Source organism: Chamaea fasciata, unplaced genomic scaffold (genome assembly GCF_029207755.1).
Source record: "Chamaea fasciata isolate MVZ Bird 193981 ecotype frontalis unplaced genomic scaffold, bChaFas1.0.hap1 SCAF_8, whole genome shotgun sequence".
Taxonomy (NCBI): Eukaryota; Metazoa; Chordata; class Aves; order Passeriformes; family Sylviidae; genus Chamaea; species Chamaea fasciata.
The window spans coordinates 20,990,634-21,003,568 of record NW_027094093.1 but is presented as its reverse complement, the minus strand read 5'-3'; the positions used below and the strand labels follow the sequence as shown (position 1 = coordinate 21,003,568).

At 34.6% G+C, this 12,935-nt stretch overlaps 1 protein-coding gene across 6 annotated transcripts in view; it reads right to left on the bottom strand.

The window, feature by feature from the left end:
* The window catches only part of LOC136293353 (sodium channel protein type 2 subunit alpha-like), a 70,120-nt gene that overhangs the window by 54,743 nt on the left and 2,442 nt on the right, over nt 1-12,935 (bottom strand). For 5 of the 6 annotated variants that reach the window (XM_066190034.1, XM_066190035.1, XM_066190029.1 and 2 more), the window contains exons 2-3: nt 6,321-6,578; nt 5,466-5,716 (exon numbers count right to left, since the gene is read on the bottom strand). The gene's annotated coding sequence lies outside the window, so the exon portion shown is untranslated. The remainder of the gene's footprint in view (nt 1-5,465; nt 5,717-6,320; nt 6,579-12,935) is intronic. The other variant, XM_066190031.1, reaches the window with a different exon arrangement.

The window sequence follows — 12,935 nt, the reverse complement described above, 5'->3', positions numbered from 1 at the left end:
AAACCTAAGACTCTGGTTCCCTGTGAATGTCTTTAGTCCCAGTGGTGGGTGATGCTGCTTTTTCCTGCTCTCTGCATTGAACTCTCTAGTGTACAGCAGGTCTCTTTATGAAGTCCTGCAGTGCATCAACTAAAAGCACTGTTATTTTTCTCTCTTCCAAGTCCTTCTGCAGCAGGATCAGTTATTTAAAGTGATGTACTGTACAGCACAGTTGAGAGATTTGAATAGCTAGAGGGAGAGAATGGCAAAATGAAGGCAGATATGGTTAAAGAGTGCTGCCACCAGGGAAGAAATTAAAACCTTATTCGGTGTCCACTCTGCAAGAGTTTATGGCATACTGTTATAAAAAATTTAATTATGAGAACCAATTTTAAGAGTGAGTTTCAATGCTTAACTAATGAGCTTTAATTATGTTTTCTGTTACATGAAGCCATGTAACCTTTGCTACATTACTTCATGAATGTGCAACATCTGATCCTGGAGATGCCGTATCTAAATTTGAGACACAATATTCTGCTCATTTGCAGTCATTCAGTAGTCCTTCTCCTAAACCTTCTTGCCTGTCTGAGGCAGTTTGTAGAAATACACACACACACAGACACGCAAAGTGGTAGCACTTTGTGTGTAGTAATGAATTTATGAAATAAGATATGTGAAGGCAGAAGGGGACGTTAAAAAGTGCTTGAAAAACCTAGAGTAAGAAACTGGAGGAAAGAAATAAAACAGCATACTCTTAAATCCAAATTACCAATCTAGTGATGGTAATGACGCAATGACATGGTAAGGACTCATGTTACTGTGCCACCTCAAGTCTTTATCTCTGGACTGGGTTCACAGCACAGCATCAGTGTGTATGATCAGCACTGAGGTCACTGAAATAATTTAGTCAGTAGACTATAGCACCAAGCAGATAAATAATACAAGACCAGAACCATGATACTTGACCATAAATCTGGAATCAAAATACTGTACTGTAGACATGAAGAAGAAAATTTCTCTCAAGGAATGTTCTGGAGAATTATGAGTTAATGTAATGTGCAGAATGACAGAGACCTTGGAGTGGCTGGAGATACAGACGTAGTATAAAAGGAAAAATAAATTATAAACCCAGCCAGAGTCTCCAGCAAGCAACCTTATCACAGGCTGCTATGTTGAAATTTCTGCTACTAATTTTTTCTTTGTACAAGATGGATGCCTTTGCTAATCCCTTTTTTAAATTAATGTAACTCCCAATTACAAGGATCCTAAACTCAAACTTGTCCCTTCTTTTTAGAATTAAAAGCACACTCATTTTCTGGATGCAGTCCTTTGATTACTACTTTTGCTCATGCAGGATTAATGAACTAAGAAGATGTCTGAGGTTTTGCTGTGGTCTTTCTGAATAATTCATTTCTTTATTCCTCATTTTACAGGTCTGTGATTCAGCTTGTCACCCTAGGTGCCTTTTCTATGAAACTAGTCTCAAAAGATGCATCCAAATCAAGTCATCAGTGTGTCTGTCTCATCTTTATAGTCCAGTGCATTTGTTTAGGCTGCTTTTCATCCATTAACAGTTACAGCTATGAATGCTGTAACAAAATGCATTGTCCTCACTTAAAAGATATGTATTTGCTTTGCTAGAAATCCACAAAGGAGACAATGACTGACTGAGGAAAGTATTGGTAGACTTAGGGATTCACTGTATTTCTCAGGGAAAAAAACATGCCCTAAAAAAAGTTTTCCTGACAAGTTGGAAACATTACTTGAGACCTGCCTCCACTACTGTCTAATGCAATTATATCTTTTCTTTGCTGCTGCTATTACACAAGAAGGTTTTTCCTATACTAAATATGCCCCAAGCATTTTCATTTAGATTACGAAGCTTAACAGAACAACACAGAAATAATGTATCTGATTACTGTTGCTATACATATATTAATTAATAGAAAAATGAAACAGAAGTTGTGCTGCTGCCTGTACTGAGCCCTGAACAAGCTCTTAGCAATCCTTGCATCATGAACTGCTCATTTGTTTGTGATAGCTTCCTTCTTCTTCCTTCACTGGTTTTAAAATCGCTTGTTATCTGGTAACTAAACTGCCAGGATACGAATGGTATTAGGCAGAATTCAGGCATTCTGTATATATAATAATTCAGAATAACTGTCATTAAAAACAATTTTTAAATAAAGAGTCTCAAAACTGCATGTAGTCCAGGCCCCTCAGTACCTTCTACTGCTCAGCAAAGAGAGTTTCAAGTATTTGAAATACAATTCTGGTCTCTATATCATATATGTAATGTTCTATAATTTAATATATTTCATTAGAAAAATGAAGTTCCTATTTATTAAAGACATGCTTTTGCAATTTAGTTGTAATTGAGCGTTGAATTCTGTAAGTCCTTCCCCAGTTTTCCTTTAGTCCCTACCTTTAAATAATAAGATTGAGCAATAAACAGGATCAATATGTTTTTAATTTTTTACATATTTCAGCTAGTTATATTATGTCCACAGGTAACTTGTTAAATTTTATTTTTAATATAATAATCTTCTCATCATTTACAGAAGATGAGTCAGAAAGTAAAATGTCTTTGCTAACAATGTCAAATTAATTTTTCTGTGTCTCTGAAAAAGCCAGAAGAAGTAGCCTGAAGGTATCTATTTTTTATGATATCTTAAATAGGGCAAATGGTAAAACTGAAAGTACCAGTGTAAGTACCAGGTAGATACCATGATTGTTTACTGAAATCCTCAGGTTATCTAACAGGTTATCTGCATTTTGCATGAAACTGCACACACCCTCTTCAAAGTCTTCGAGGTGGAGAAATAGCAAACCTTGCTGGGGTTTTTTTCCCTTTAGAGTACTGCCGGCTAAAACATTGAAAAAGCTGACTGCTGAGATTTTCATTCCATTAAAACTGAACCAGTAGATTAGGGTTGGAGTAAGTGCAAGGATAGCAAATGGAATCTGTAAAATGACCAGCTATCCTAATTTTCATATGCTAATCTTTTATTTGAGAAGCTGTAATTTGGAACCAGCATCTTTCCCTGTGCCAAGCCCCGCAACAAGCTCTCAGATGTTAAAGCCTGGATTAAAAACTTTCCTCTAAATCACTAGTGTTAATGAGACCAGCTGTCTCAATGGAAGTAAAGCTATTTGTCCAAATCAAAAGGGTGGGCCTCCCACAGTAGGATGGACAGAAATTAGTGGCACCACCTCAGCATCAGCTAGAGATTACTTTCTGCAGTTTAGAAATAAAACATGTAGCTCTTGTGTGCTGCCATCAGAAAAACCCCTAAACTCAAGCTCTTACTGTCCTGAGGAGGAAAGAGATACGAGAGAGCTTATGTTGGGACAGTCTGAAAAAATGAGTCATTTTAGCTCCCTTTCTTAGTGTTTGGGAAGTTGCTTTGCCAAATTTGGGTGTTGGTTTTCTGGAAGTGAAGATAAATTACATTTAAGTTACTGTGCTCTGATCAAATTCCAAATCAGGAAATACTGCCTTCAATTTGTTCTAGAAAAAAAAAAAGATAGGTAAATGCTAGTTACTTGTGAAGAAAAACTAAAATTAAATCTTTGTATTGACACTTCTCATGATTTTTGTGCACAGAGATTAATTTCATGAAGCAAAATGTTGTCTGAAATATTTTTTTTCATTTACAGATCATTATCTTTTCATAATTGACATTTGCCATTGTTTACCATTTATCCTGGCATATATACTCTATTTTTTATTGCTTTAAAATTGTCTAGTAAAAAACAGAATTACAAAAAGATCAAAAGAGACTCAAAATGTCACTGCTGTAGTTCACAGTGGTAAATGCAATGCAATGCAGATTTCCTTGAGATATCTAAAGAGACATTCAGTTAAAATTATCCATGGGTCCTAAGGCAAGAAATACATGAAAGTTGGTTTCAGAAAAATAGGTATTTCAAGGAAAAGAGTGATTTCCTCAAAGGTGAAAACAGCCTCCAGAACTTAGCACCTGGTCAGAACCTGCCTCTTTAATCTGTAATCTAGTAATTTAAACTTTGGCAATTTGTTTTTACAGGTCTTCCCTAACTAAGAAATAGGATTTATTTTCCTTTTTTCCATTAAATTCAACAATTACTATTAATCCATTGTGTCATTTTTCTGAGATTATAATTTATCTGTAGCAATTAATGTATTTATATTTTGTACTTTTGTCTGCATTTGTATAGTCAGCCTCAGTAGCCCATAGGCATTAGTGTTACATAACTATTCAAAATAAAAATAAGAAAATCACCACTAGGTGTTTATTAATAAAATTAATAAATCCCAAAAGAAAAAAATACTTGTTATGAGAATATGAAATCAGCTAATAAGGGTATGTCACAGAAATAATATTCCTCAATAAAAGCTTGTTTTAAAATGATTTAGAACGGGGTGATTTAAAATAAGTGGCTGAATGTGAACTGGTAGTTCACATTGGCTGAAACCTGGCCAAAGAATAGTAAATGTAGTAAAAGCTTCAGGTGCTTCAGGGGTGCTACATGCAATTTTATTTCACATTCTCAATAATTACTTGAAATTAGGTAGGAAAGTACTTAACTAAATCTTAAGAACCCCAACCTCAGCAAAAGACAACACTTCAAGACTTTGGAAATCTGTGCAGAATATATTTCATGAGGTTCAGTCTGATTGGTGAAGGACTAGGCAGATGGGAAAACACTCAAAACAGATTAGATTACAGACTGGAAGAAATTTCAGACCTGCATGAAACATCCAGAGGCCTCTTCTTGGGAAAATATTGTTGGACACTACTTCCTCTCGCCAGACATTGCTATGGATAGCCTTTCCTTCACTTCTTATTTGTCTGTTTGTGCCCATTATCATTCCAGTCACCGCTTTCCTTCCTTCAACCTCTCTCCAACATTTGCTCTCCAATTATTTGTTCCTATTTCTTATCTTAGTTCTTAGTAATCAAAAACTGATAGAATATATAAAGGGATAAACCTGAATTCCTCAGACACCTACCTGCAAGCTGCAGAACTCCCAAAATAAGTTATCTGACCCATTTATCTTACAGATAAAATTGACCAAAACCTCTAGGAATTCTTTAAATGTAAGCCTGCCTTGTATTTTTTTCAACACCATGAGTTGCCTCTGAGAATGTGTGAAAAGAGATCATGTGTAAATACTTGATATATTGGAGAAACCTGAAGGACAAATGAAAACCTTATGCAATTTACGAGGAAGAGGAAGAGTCTCTTTCTTAGTCTGTCAGTCTAATTGGAATATGGTACTCTAATCAACATTTTGCAAATACTTTCCAACATTAGAGATCCTTACATTCTAAAGAAAAATAGCTACAATATACATAACACAAATTTCTACTGCTAGACCTCATAAAGGTGTTAATTTCATTTTTCCACTGGTATTTTAGTGAAGATATGTAGCAGAATATCAACTAGCCATCTTTTGCAGTGAAACATGATTTCTGGCTGAGAAGAAAAGACAGTCTTACCTTTATTTTTCTAAGAAATGCCAAATCTCAGAATTTAACCTCTGCATCTTTTGCTAATGTGAAAAGAAAAAGGCTGCATTTCTAGCAGAAAATGAATTGGCAAGGAAGGCTTCTCCTTGGGACCTGAAGCTTCAAGACTGCAGTTCTTTCAGGACTCTTTCATTCTTTGTTCCTTTGTCCAAAGCTTCTCAAAAATTAATTGCAGTAGGCAAGGGGAAGTTTACATATTCACACAGACATATTTTTCCAACCTAAGAGCACCAAGAAGTAAGAAAAACAGGATTGAAAATTAGTTATTTCACTAAACCTAATACAGAACAAAAGTAAATTTAAGAATACTTTTAAGTGTGCATTTCAAGGACTCCAGCTCATCTTTTACCTGCGTGCTTTCACTAAAATAGAAAAATAGGTCTTATTGGAATTACCGCATCACTAGTACAGTCTTTGACAGACATGGGGTAAGACATGGTAGATGGTAGTTGCCAAACTAACAGGAGTGTTCTCACCTGTCATTTGGGGAACTGAACAGTGTATCATTACCCCCAATGGATTTACTATCCTTTAGCAGGCATGGAAGATAATTAACTCTATATTTGCATGAACATATGGATACTTCTTCAAGTTATCTCTCATGGAGATTGTTGGTACAAATGCTTTTCTTTGGGCAACATTTTTTTTTTTCTCTGCCAAGTAATATAATATCAGAAAAACTCAGTATCTTCAGGTTCTTCAGTATAAATTACTTCAGTATAAATTACTTGCATCATTACAAGAGCTGGCCAAAGGTTGGCCATGTCTTCCTCAGTCTTTAATAATCTGGGTATCCAGTTCATTAAATTTAAATAGTCTACTTACATCTTACACATAGTCTTCAGCCACTGAGATTCAGATGAGCTGTCTTTGAGACATTTTCTCTCTTTTGGATATCTCATCTAGATATATTTCTGGCCTTTTTTTTTTTTTTTTTTTTACTATTTTATGTTGTTACTTTGCTTTTACTCCTAGAGAAGAAAAGAAGACATCCCTCTCTTTTAGGTCTCTGCTCTTGCCAAAGCAGCTCTTAATAACACTTTTCTCCAAATACAGTGAGAATGAACAGCCACTGTAGAAACTCTGTAGATAAAATAAAGAAAATCTGAGTAGACACAGATCAGGTCAGAGAGAACACAAAAGGTGGGAAAACAAAAAGTGAAAGCTTTCTTTTAGACCACTGTTTCTCTTACTCTTAAAGACAGAGGATCTCCAAGTACTTCAAGTACAGAGAATATGTTTCAAAAACTAACCTTGAATTTGCCTAGTACTATTTCCTATCAATCTAGAATTTTTCCCAAATATACAATAAGTGGTAACAATTAGAGCTTTCATTGTTTAATATTGTAACATAAACTCATTCCAATGATGGCTAAGAGCAAATTCTTTCAATGCCTTGGTCATTTTGAGTTAAGCACTGATTCAGCACATTTTGCTGTGGTGAGTCACTACTGGAGAGGCTCCACTGAAGACATCTGAAAGCTGTGTCTCCAGTACTGACCTCAGGGAATCATGACTCTGCCACCATTGATACTTATCCACCAATGCATATTTTACACTGAATGCAGCTTTCCCTGGGGGTACAGACGGGACTTCCCCATCCCTTTGACTATTGGGTGTCTCTGGATTCTGCCTCTCAAGCAGCACTGTGGCTGAAATTCGATCTCATTGTCAGATACAGCAAAAATGTTTAAGGACTTTTGCTCACAAGCTGCAAAAGAATAGGAAAGGGATTCTAGAGATTCCTAATAAAAGAATAATCAGTAACACTAAACATTCATATGACATTCATTTTCCAAAAAAGGAAGTGTTACTTCTTTCCAGTTGTAAAGTATCTGCTAGTTTGCAAAATGTTGAGGAATTCATTTTTATGTGAGAATTACTAATATCACTAGAAGAGCAGATAATTTCAACAAATCTGTGTTTTGAATTAACGCACAAGGCAGAGAACTCTTTTTCACATGTAACCCAAACCTTTTCTCTACCTCTGTGCATCATGGTAGTATAAGTGGTAGTTACAGCATAACTTGAAGGAAGCAGGTTGGCTGAATTGTGTGTCCTTTGTCCTGAATTTATAGTAGACCTAGGCTATGTCAGTGTAATTTCATTTCAGGATTTCAGCCAATATCTCATCTCATATACTTTTTAACGTATTTTTCTGTATAATTTGCAATACACTAAAAAACAACAACAAGAAGAAATCAAACAAACAAATAAACAAAGAAGACCTACCCAAAAAACAAACAAACAAATCCCACCCCACCCCCCCCAGCAAATTAAAATACACAAAACCTAAACCTCTAGGGTTTTTTCCTTGATCTAATATCTTTGGTTCTCACTCCAATACCAGAAATTTTCATAGATGGGTCCAGATTACACAGTTTTACTGTAGCTGAAAGTGATGATAGAAAATCATTTTGGCCGATAATTTGTTGACCTAAATATTTTTATTTAGAGTTGCTTATCTTATTTCATCTCCCAAGAATGAATCTTAGGTAAAATGTCAGGCCTAGTCAGAGGTGATTCCTGATGGACAGATTACATAGATTCTTTCACATGGGGCTCCTTCCCGAAGTCTTCTGCATACATGACATGAGCATTTAATCTAAAACCGATTCATGTTTCAAATTCTGAGACATGATATTGCTTTAAAGAATGTTTCAAACTATATCCTCATGCTCTTTAGCTCCCTTTCAATGTAACAATAAACTGGAAAAGAAAGAAATGGAGTTATTCAAAATGAGATTTTCTTGTAAAGACCATTATTGGACGTTATGCCAGTGGTGGTGCCACCTAAGTGAAATCTCATGTTAGAGGCAAATGCAATGAACAGAAATTGTGGGCAGCTGTATGGATATTTGGTGTTAAGCAATTATGAAAGTTTAGTTCTAGATTAACAAGATTCTACTTCTAGATTAACACGATTAACAGGAAAACAGAGTTTTCCACAAAATGAATTGTCCAAATTCAACTAATTCCTAATACTTTGTGTGTTCAAAATTTAAATGTGCTGACAAGTGAAACACTGGTACATACAACAGTATCCACAGGAAAGGTGTTAAAGAAGCTACAATAAAACATCAATGAGCAATATCTAAATACATCACAATATTGATTTTTCTGTATAAAAGAAATCGAAATCTCTGTTTTTAAAGTAGTACTTTTCTAAATTTTTATAGGGAAACTTACAAAAAATGCATTTGCAACAGAAAACATTGTTTATGAATTTATGAAAAAAGAAAATAGACTTTGAAAATTAATTAAATCATTAAGAACTATGAAGCTGAAACACTTACTTTCCTAGTCTTACTATGCCACAGAAACTAGTCAATACAAAATATGAAAGAATAAACTTCATATAACACAAGATTAATGGACTGTATTTGGAATTTGACAGTTGTCTAGGAAACCAGAGCAGAAAAATTGGAACTTCTGTTTGAGAGGCTTACACAGAGTCCTTGGCTGAATGTGATCATTACTACACAAGGAAGAAAATGCACATAAAGTCAACAGGAACATAGAATGCTTTATACCCAAGGTTTAACACAGCATATGAAAGACGTGCATGGATTTCTCCAAAGCATTTATTCAGGTGTCATGGAACTGTCTAATAAAACATAATCAAACCTTAATTCTGGAATGTTTTCCAAATGGAGTATGGAAGTGTGACTTAGATCTAGTCTCTACCTGCATGTAATAATTCTAAAGGTGCAAATGCTATAAGTTAAAACTTCTACCACCTCTTTAAAAGTTATCTCTTAAAACGTTAAAATTTTAGTATATTAACAAAGTATTGAACTAATTAAAGGCCTATAGCTTTAAATTATATATGCTATGGAATGATAGCTAGTGCTGTAGCAGCTACTAGAATTCTTGTAGTCCACCTATTATGATATTAACTAAAGCAAATTGATATGTAGGAAATACATGGAAGTAACTTAAACTGGTGTTAGCAAAATCCTTTCAGGAAGACTCCTTTAATGCTCAGTTACAGCTTCACTCAGTAGGTAAGAAATTCCTTCATAATACATGTTGAATTTTAGTTATATTGATTTTGGTCAGAACTTCTGTCTCAGGTCAGATTTCTTCATGCAAGCATTTTGGCTTTAAATATTAGTGACAGGCTTTTCTTTAGACATTTCATTTAATTGACAGTAAACATTAGGATTGCCCTCCTTCAGTTCAATCTGACCTTGGACTCTTGGGCCCTTTTGAAATTGCCTGCTTATTTCTGTCATCAAGTTTACACCACTTAGACATAAAAATAACTTTAATGATTGCTTTACTAACTGTAAGGCCTAGTACTTTTGCTTTCAACTTTCATAAAGAAGTTTTGAAGATTATTGGGCTATTAAGTAAGAATAAACTTAAAGAAAACTTTTAAAAAATATTCAAAGCTGTTTGTGATGAGGGGAATTTATTTTGCTCCTTGATAAGGTGCAAGAGTGTAAGTTAGGTGTATACCTTCACTCATCATTTAAAAGTGCCTTCTGTGTAATGTAATAGTTGTCACATGACTTCGATTTAGAGCATTCTTTTTCTATAAGAGTGCTTTTCAATGGAAAACACACTCAAATATCTGCTGAAAATAGGAATAATTTTCTATCTGTCTATCCCTGTGTGTCACTGTGGAGTTAGGTTAACTTTTCTAAAATGTATAGGGATTCTTCATTCCTATAGCTTAATGTCCTAATTTTGTAGTCTGCCAGTTTTATCCTTACAATTTAACCACTGAACAAGAACATATACATTCAAAAGTAAATTTTCTTGATAGTAAAAACTGTGGAGAAATTTCTGTGCTCAAGAAAATCAAGTTGGTATCATGTTAATTGCATCGGAGAAAAAAAAATCCTGTGTTTTCAGGTGGGACACAAACGAATTCACATTCAGGTTTCCACATATATTTCAAATATTAATAAAAAGGGATAAAAATATTCTTGTATTAGAGTCTTCATACAGTTACACGGTTTTCCTCTGTGGCTTTTGAGAAGGCAATGAAGGTTGTTTGTTAAGAAAGCACATTCATTTAACATCTGAAAATTTTGTTTGGACATATTTAAAACTGAACCAAGAAAGTCAGGTTGCTATATTTTTAACCAAAACAAATTTGGAATTCCTCAGTGTGTCCAAAAATTAAAAAATAGTACAATAATGCCTAAGAAAGGACAGAGTTTTCAGTACATGCAAACCTAGGCAGGCAAGAAATTGGGACATGTGGGCCTGAATTCAGGCTAGATGGACTCAGAAAATTTCTGCTTCTATTCCAGGACTACCAGGCAGTGAAAAGACATAATTTATGAGAAATGGTGACAGACTTTTCTTCAATTAATACAGTAGCCAGGCCCCATAGTGCTATGTTGCCCTGCATAAAAGGACCTATTTTTCCTGTGAACATTTAATTTCCTCGTTTACTTCTTCATCTGCATTTCTGTAGTGATTTTGAATACAAACATGTAACTTCCTAGAATCCTATATAATCATTCATAATAATATTTTATGGTTAAGCAGATAAAGGAAGTTTCTTGCTTCACATTGTTCTTAAAATAAATTATGCTAAAAAACCATGAACACTGATCCTCTCTGACACTGAAAAGGAGGGTCTGAAAATTAAATAAGCAACATCTAATATAAATAATCTATAAATGAAAATTGCTCACAGTGTATACTCATCCCATGATCTTGTGTGTGGTGATAACAGGTATGTATGGTAAGGGGGATCACAGAACCAGTAGTGCTGATGCTCATCCCAGCCATTTTCCTTACTGGAATCTGTGATATCCTCTCAGATTTACCAGTGTGCCTCATTACTTTCATTCAGGAAATCTTGTAAAGAAATATGAGGATGTGCCTGATGCATCTCATGGATAGGGAGTCAGCTGTACATGCTCTTCAGGTGATCTATACACACAAAGTAACTTCAGCACCTGTGAAACAGCAGCTTTGCTGAGCAGGTACAGTCTGTATGCAATTGATATATCTGGCATGTGCCAGACCCATGCATATGGACTATACACTCAATATATGCATATTCAAAATGTGACTATTTGATAAGAGTATATGACATGCAGAAGGTTGACCCAAAGAAGTAGCAGGAAAAAACAATTCCAGTTTGGAAAAGAGACCTGTGCATACGGTAGCTCCATGATTACACTTAGCTAAGTAAAACTACTCAGTTAAAAAAAGATCAATAGCAATAAAAATTATTAACTAGACAAATAATTAATCTCATCATAAATAACCTTTTCCTTAAGCTTTTACATGTGAAAAAGGCTCATAAGCTCTTTAATTAAATATTACCTTTTTTAGTTGCATTTTTCAATGTAAAACACATTCTGTCTTAATTGATAGAGTAAGTGAATGGCAATTTTTCATAAGAAGATGTTACCAATACTGGGGACCACATTCAAGTTTAGTAACAATTTGAAATCACCATTTTGAGGTGAATTTTCTGGTACATTTGGTTTGAGACTTGGATCTTAGGCAAGGTTTTTTGCTGTTGTTAGGTGGTTTGTTGTGTTTGTTTGCTTGTACTGTGATGAAATAATTTGTGGTTGCATAAAGAAAAAACGAGAAACTGGATACTTTTGTGACCTCGAATTTAACTTGCTTACTCCTGTTTAGGATTACAGTGGTAGTACACACACATTATGGTTACTCAAGAGCATATGCTGTACCTACTTTATATTTTCAAGTATCATAGTCCCTGCCTGAGCTCCTCTTTTCCCTATTCCCTCTGCTTTATCTCATCATAAGGCAAGGAAAGTCAAGCAATAACACTGTCACAGTAAAATACTGGAGATTCCAGCTGCTCATAAATAAAATTTTGATGAAAGCAGATGAATAGGTTGTATGATGCTAGCTCCAGTATCAAGGTCCTATGGGAGTCTTACTGGTCAATATCAAACTTAGACATGCCATTGCAAGGTGCTTCACAGCTTTTAATCAGGAATAGATGTAATGAATAATATCAGGTTTCCAGTTAAGAGGACACCTTTTTCCAACAGGTGATTTTTATGGTGGTTGGAAGTTGATTTGATGGACTGATTGACACCACAGCTCAGAGAGTGTACTTGCATTCTGAGAGCAGCCTGAACTAGAGGGCATCAATTTTACTATAATGCTTTGAACCATTTATTTATTCAAGTGAGGATGAAAAAAACAATATGTCTTGCAAATGGCAAGACTTTATATTACTGATTAACAGTTGTAAGATAAAAAAAAAAAAACAAAAACAAAAAACAAAACAAAGGAGTTATACTGAGTGGAAAATAAGCTAACTAGAATTTTGTAAAATTTCTAACTTCTAAATAGAATTTTGTGATAAAGAACAGAGTAAATGTAACTTTCTGAAACTTATTTTCAATTATCATTGTCAGAATTCAGAAAATATACAAATAAAGTACCAAATACCAGAAACTTGCATTTATTCTTCTGAGGTTT